Source organism: Crotalus tigris, unplaced genomic scaffold, assembly GCF_016545835.1.
Source record: "Crotalus tigris isolate CLP2741 ecotype Arizona unplaced genomic scaffold, ASM1654583v1 scf7180000020172.164394, whole genome shotgun sequence".
Lineage (NCBI taxonomy): Eukaryota > Metazoa > Chordata > Lepidosauria > Squamata > Viperidae > Crotalus > Crotalus tigris.
Window position 1 is genome coordinate 91,968 of NW_024097889.1, and position 6,615 is coordinate 98,582.

Below are 6,615 nucleotides of genomic sequence, written 5' to 3' on the forward strand. Positions count from 1 at the left end.
TATATGGCTTGTTTGGGGTGTGTGTGGTGGGCGTAACGCGGTGTAACATTTAACGCGCGGGGACGGAGCCTTCCCAGGGCAAACTTTGTTTTCCTACAACGTGCAATAAACCTTGTTGGATCCTGGAGCGTTCCTGTTGTGCTGTGTTGCCGACCTACCTAGGACGTTCCTTACACTATGGACTTAAAACTCCAAGGGAGGCTACCAGAATCAAGAATAGAAAAAGCATCCATAGGAGAGGAAAAAAGATTAACAGAAATACCAGAGGAATATAGAGACCTTGCTGAAGTTTTCAGTGAGGAGAGGGCGGGTGAGCTCCCCCCCCACCAACCCACAGACTGCATCATTGAATTCAAGCCTGGGGTAAAACTCCCGAAGCCCAGATTATACTCCATGAGCCCAAAGGAGAAGGAGGAAATGGAAAAATTCATTAAAAAAAAAAACCTAGAGAGAGATTTCATTGAGCCAGCCAAGCCTAAAGTGGCTGCCCCGGTCCTTTTTAGAGAGAAGAAGAATGGCTCTTTACGCTTATGCATGGATTATAGTGCCCTGAATACAATCAGTGAAAGCAACCTATACCTTCTGCCCCTCATGAAAGACATGCTGTCACACCTCTCGAAAGGGAATTTTTTTTCTAAACTAGACCTAAGGGAAGTGTACTATCACGTGAGAATTAAGGAAGGGGACGAATGGAAGACCGCATTTAACTGCCCCATGAGGTGCTATCAATTCAAAGTCTTGCCATTTGGATTACAAATGCAAATGGCAAGTCTTTATGCAATTAATCAGTGACGTTCTAAGGGAGCACTTGTTTAAGGAGGTCCTTGTTTACTTGGACGACATTCTTATCTTCGCCGAAACAAAAGAGGAACATGTCAACCTTGTCAGAGCAGTTTTAAAGAAACTGCGAGCCGCCCACCTATATGCCAAACTCTCAAAATGCGAATTCCACCAGGAAAGGATAGACTACCTAGGCTATCGCATATCCCCACAGGGCATTGAAATGGACCCGGAGAAGGTCAAAGCAGTACTAGATTGGGCACCACCCCGCACAAGAAAGCAACTACAAAGTTTCCTGGGCTTTGCAAATTTTACCGCCAATTCATCCCCTCATTTGCACAGATAGCCCTGCCCCTCACTAACTTACTAAAAATGAAGGGAACATCCTCAGTAAAACCTAGCCAGCCACTAACATGGACAATGGAGTGCCAAGCAGCGTTTGAGAGACTAAAGAGACTTTTTTCTGCCGAACCAGTACTAAGGCACCCAGACATGGACAAGCCCTTCATAATACAGGCAGATGCAAGTGATGTGGCAGTGGGGGCTGTTCTATTACAAGAAAACGATGATGGAGTATTGCAACCCTGTGCACATACATCCAAGAAACTCACGGAAACAGAACAGTGCTGGCCCGTATGGGAGAAGGAGGCATATGGGATACGTTGGGCATTACTCACATGGGACAGTTCCTGGAAGGCAACAAAATCCCCTTCCAGGTGTGGACTGATCACAAAAATTTGAAAGCCCTGAAAACGCCCAGGAAACTCAATCCCAAACAAGCCCGCTGGTCCCAGCATTGTCACCAGTTCCAATTTAACCTCAAACATTTACCAGGGAGAAAGAACTTCCTGGCAGATGCACTATCTCGCATGCCCCAATATAACAGCGCACGAACCACAGATTCTAAACCAATGATGGCAGAGTCACAACTGGCAGCACCAGTAACCACAAGAACCCAAGCTAAATTAAAACCACAACTGGACAGCCAAACTGGAATTGAATTCAGAAAAAGTTTGGAAATAGACGAATGTTTCCAGAAAAACAAAAATGTGTGCACAATGAGAGACGGGTTGCCTTGGGTAGGGGAAAAGTTATATATACCAACAAACCAAAGAGTCACTTTCATGCAGCTTTGCCATGACACAAAATCAGCAGGGCATTTTGGATTTGTAAAAACTTTACACTTAATTAAACGGCAATTTTGGTGGCCATCAATAAAAAAAGACATAGAAAGTTATGTAGCCAGCTGCCCAAAATGTGCAACTGCAAAGAGGTTGCAAGGGAAATCGCCAGGACTATTACAACCAGTGGCAAATCCCTCAGCCGCCTGGAGGGAAATAGCCATGGATTTTATAGTGGAATTGCTAGAAAGCAATGGGAATACTGTTGTCTGGACGGTCACGGACTTGTTTTCCAAACAGGTACACTTTATCCCTTGCCAAAAGATTCCCACTGCAAAAGCCTTAGCAAAAGTTTTCGTCCAGCACATTTACAGATTGCATGGGGCATCCCAACACATCATCTCTGATAGGGGAGTGCAATTTACGTCTGCATTTTGGAAGGAATTTTTATCCCTCTTAGGGACCATTCAGGGACTGACATCTAGCCATCATCCACAAGGGAATGGACAAACAGAACGTTGTCATTCAGTACTTGAGCAATATTTAAGATGTTTTATTTATTTTCAGCAAACAAATTGGACGGACCTACTCCCTTTCGCAGAAGTTGCTCACAATAATGCAATCCACTCCAGCACAGGTTACACTCCTTTTCAAATAGCCACCAGTCAAAGTTTCAACCCCATGCCAAAATTAACCCCACAGGAACCGGCAATCCCATCACTGAAAGAATGGATGGAACAATTACAAAACATCTGGCCAATAGTCAGAAAAGCACTAGATGAAGCTAGGCAGGCAGTCAAAGCACAAGCCGATAAAAAAAGGGTTGACTCTAGACCATTCATTATAGGAGAAATGGTGTACTTATCTACAAAATACCTAAAGTCCCTATAGCCCTGTAAAAAACTTGGACCAATATATATATATATATATATATATATATATATATATATATATATATATTCCAATTAAAAGAATCATAAACCCAGTAACAGTAGAATTAGAATTACCCAAAATTCTCAGGCAAATACACCCAATTTTTCATTGCAGCTTGCTGAAAAGATAGTGTCAGTCACCTCTACGGCCAAAAATCCCCCCCCCCACCTCCAATCATGATGGAGGGTGAACAACACTTCGAGATAAAGGAAATCCTTGACTCTAGGAGATATCATGGAGCGACTCAGTACCTAGTTGCCTGGAAACACCTCCCTCCCTCACAAAACGAGTGGATCCATAAACGTCATGTCAGAGCTCCAAAGCTATTAAAGAAGTTTCACACAGAACACCCTAACAAGCCTGACTAACTTTTATACCTGTTTTGTTTTCTTTCAGGTGGATCTGTCATATTTTTGAGGGGCAGGATGTCAGAATCCAATTATATTTCATCTCTAGTTATCAATTATAAAAAACCCCATTTCTGCCTTCTATGGATTCTGTCATACGATGAAGGGAAGGGGGTGAACAAAGGGGCTTTATGGCCCTCACTTCCTTCGGTACACTTCAAATGAACTGGATGTGTGTATTGCCAAAAGAGCTAATCATAAGAATGGGGCTATTACCTTTCATGTAGTTTTCTTTGAAGTCTCATCCAGCCGGCAGTAAGGAAAAAGAGGTGGGAGTGTATTGCCTGAGACTGTCACTGGAAGAGGGGGGTGATTGGGTGGGGCTACTGGGGAAACCCTTAAAACCTTGAATGGAAGAGCTTGGACCCCAAGTCCTGTCTAGAACGTCTGCAACCATTTTCTCTTAATAAAGGATGCCTGTTGGAAGAATTATTCCAAGAGTTCTGTCTTCTTAAGATGCAAAGTGGGGTGGGTCCTTACATTCGCAGCAGAAGTGGGCCAGCAGCCATGAGGGCTCCTGCTGGATGGGGCTGTTGGTTCCGCCACAGTGAAGTGAGGCAGGTGTGACGAAAAGTATAAGACACAGCCCGAAACTAAGACCTAATGCCTCTTTTGGAGGTAATAATAATAATAATAATAATAATAATAATAATAATAATAATAATAATAATAATAATAATAATAATAATAATAATACGATGATGATGATGATGATGATAAAGTTGGAAGGGACCTTGGAGGTCATCTAGTCCAACCTCCTGCTCAGGCAGGAAACCCTATACCATTTCGGACAAATGGCTGTCCAGTTTCTTCTTAAAAACTTCCAGTATTGGCACATTCACTGCTTCTGGAGGCAGGTTGTTCCAGTGGTTAATTGTTCTCACTGTCAGGAAGTTTCTCCTTAGTTCTAGGTTGCTTCTCTCTTTGGTTAGTTTCCTCCCGTTGCTCCTTGTCTTGTCTTCAGGCGCTTTAGAAAATAGCTTGACTCCCTCTTTTTTGTGGCAGCCCCTGAGATATTGGAACACTGTTATCATGTCCCCCCTCATCCTTCTCTTCGTTAAACTAGACATACCCAATTCCAGCAGCCTTTCCTTATATGTTTTAGCCTCCAGTCCCCTAATCATCTTTGTTGCTCTTCTCTGTACTCTTTCTAGAGTCTCAACATCTTTTTTACATCGTGGTGATGAAAACTGGATGCAGTATTCCAAGTGTGGCCTTACCAAGGCATTGTAAAGTGGTTTTAATACTTCACGTGGTTTTGATTCTATCCCTCTGTTAATGCAACCTAGCACTGTGTTGCCTTTTTTGGCAGCTGCAGCACACTGCTGGCTCATATTTAGGTGATTGTCCACTAGGACTCCGAGATCCCTCTCACAGTTACTACTATTGAGCAAGGTACCCCCTATACTATACCTGTACATTTGGTTTTTCTTGCCTAAATGTAGAACCTTACTTTTTTCACCATTGAATTTCATTTTGTTAGTTAGCGCCCAGTATTCAAGTCTGTCCAGATCCTTCTGTATCCTAAGCCTGTCTTCTGGAGTGTTGGCTATTTCTGCCAGTTTGGTGTCATCTGCAAATTTGATGAGTTCCCCATCTATCACCTCGTCCAGATCGTTGATGAAGATGTTGAAGAGCACTGGGCCCAGAACAGAACCCTGGGACACCCCACTACACGCTTCCATGTAGATGCAGTTCCATTGAGGACCACACGCTGAGTACGGCCAGTCAGCCACCTACTGATCCATCTGGTGATGATGCTGTCTAACCCGCATTGTTCTATCTTCTCAAGTAGTAGGTTGTGGTCTACTTTGTCAAATGTCTTACTGAAGTCCAAGTAAATTATATCCACAGCATTCCTCTGGTCCACTAATTTTGTCATTTGGTCAAAGAATGCAATATTTGTCTGGCATGATCTATTTTTGACAAACCTATATTGACTTTTAGTAATGACTTTGTTTGTCTCTAGGTGTTCGTTGATTCGTTGTTTGATTATCTTTTCCAGGATCTTCCCAGGTATTGAGGTCAGGCTGATAGGTCTGTAATTTCCTGGGTCCTTTTTTCCCCCTTTTTTGAAGATGGGAACTACATCAGCTCTTTTCCAGTCCTCTGGTAGTTCGCCAGTGCTCCAGGATCTTTGAAAAATATAGTTCAGTAGTTCTGAGATCACATCTGCCAGTTCTTTAAGAATCTTGGGGTGTAATCCATCTGATCCTGGTGATTTGAACTTGTCTAGGCTGGACAGGTGTTCACTTACCATTTTCTTTCCTATCTTAACTTGTATTTCTATTTTGTTTAACTTCTATTTCCATAAGACCTGGTCTTACTTTGGGGAAAACACGGTAGCAGTATTCCGGTATTTGAGGGGCTGCCACAAAGAAGAGGGGGTCACGTTATTCACCAAAGCACCAGAGGGAAGGACAAGAAACAATGTTTGGAAGCTGATCAAAGAGAGAAGCAACCTGGAATCAAGAAGAAATTTCCTGATAGTGAGGACAATTAACCAGTGGAACAGCTTGCCTCCAGAAATCCTGGGCGCTCCATCACTAGAGGTTTTTAAGAAGAGACTGGACAGGCACTTGTCTGAGTTGGTATAGGTTCTCCTTCTTGAGGGGGGGGCTGGACTAGAAGACCTCCAAGGTCCCTTCCAGCTCTATTCTACTCTAAAAACAAAGAAAGCCCAGTTGCCTTTTGAAAAAGTACCTTAGGGACAACTTAAAACTGAAACAGCACCGAGCTGACTCCAGCATACTGGAGCAGTTGGCAGTATGCACGTTTTATAGTTTTTTTTATTTAAAGAACAAAACACAAAAACAGTAGCAATAGTGATGCATACATACATTGTGGAAGAGAAGGAAAAACATAGCAGTAAAAAGAGCTGGAACAAAAAGATAAAAAAATAGGTTCACATATTACAATTCTATATGTACTTACAAAGGCAAAAATATAATTTTGTAATCACATTCTTTAGGGCAAAATTATTCAAAACAAATATATTTCTGACACATTTACATAGCTATTTTTAAATTTAATTTATAGCTGTATAAATAAGTCCCATGTTTCATTTGCATTTATGCATACAAAGTCTTCATCTATAGGCTCATAGTTGATGGCCAGTGAGATTTTCCTTCCATTGAGGGAAAGGGCCATAAATTTATCTTTCCAATATTGCTTAATACTGAGTCAGCCCTGAGCTTATTAGTCTTTGGGACTCTAACATACAGACACTCCTTGACTTACATTTCTTTAGTGACCATTCAAAGTTACAACAGAACTGAAAAAAGTGACTTCTGACCGTTTTTATGAGCCGAGGTGGCGCAGCAGTTAGAGTGCAGTACTGCAGGCCACTTTAGCTGACTGTGTTCAGCAGGTCA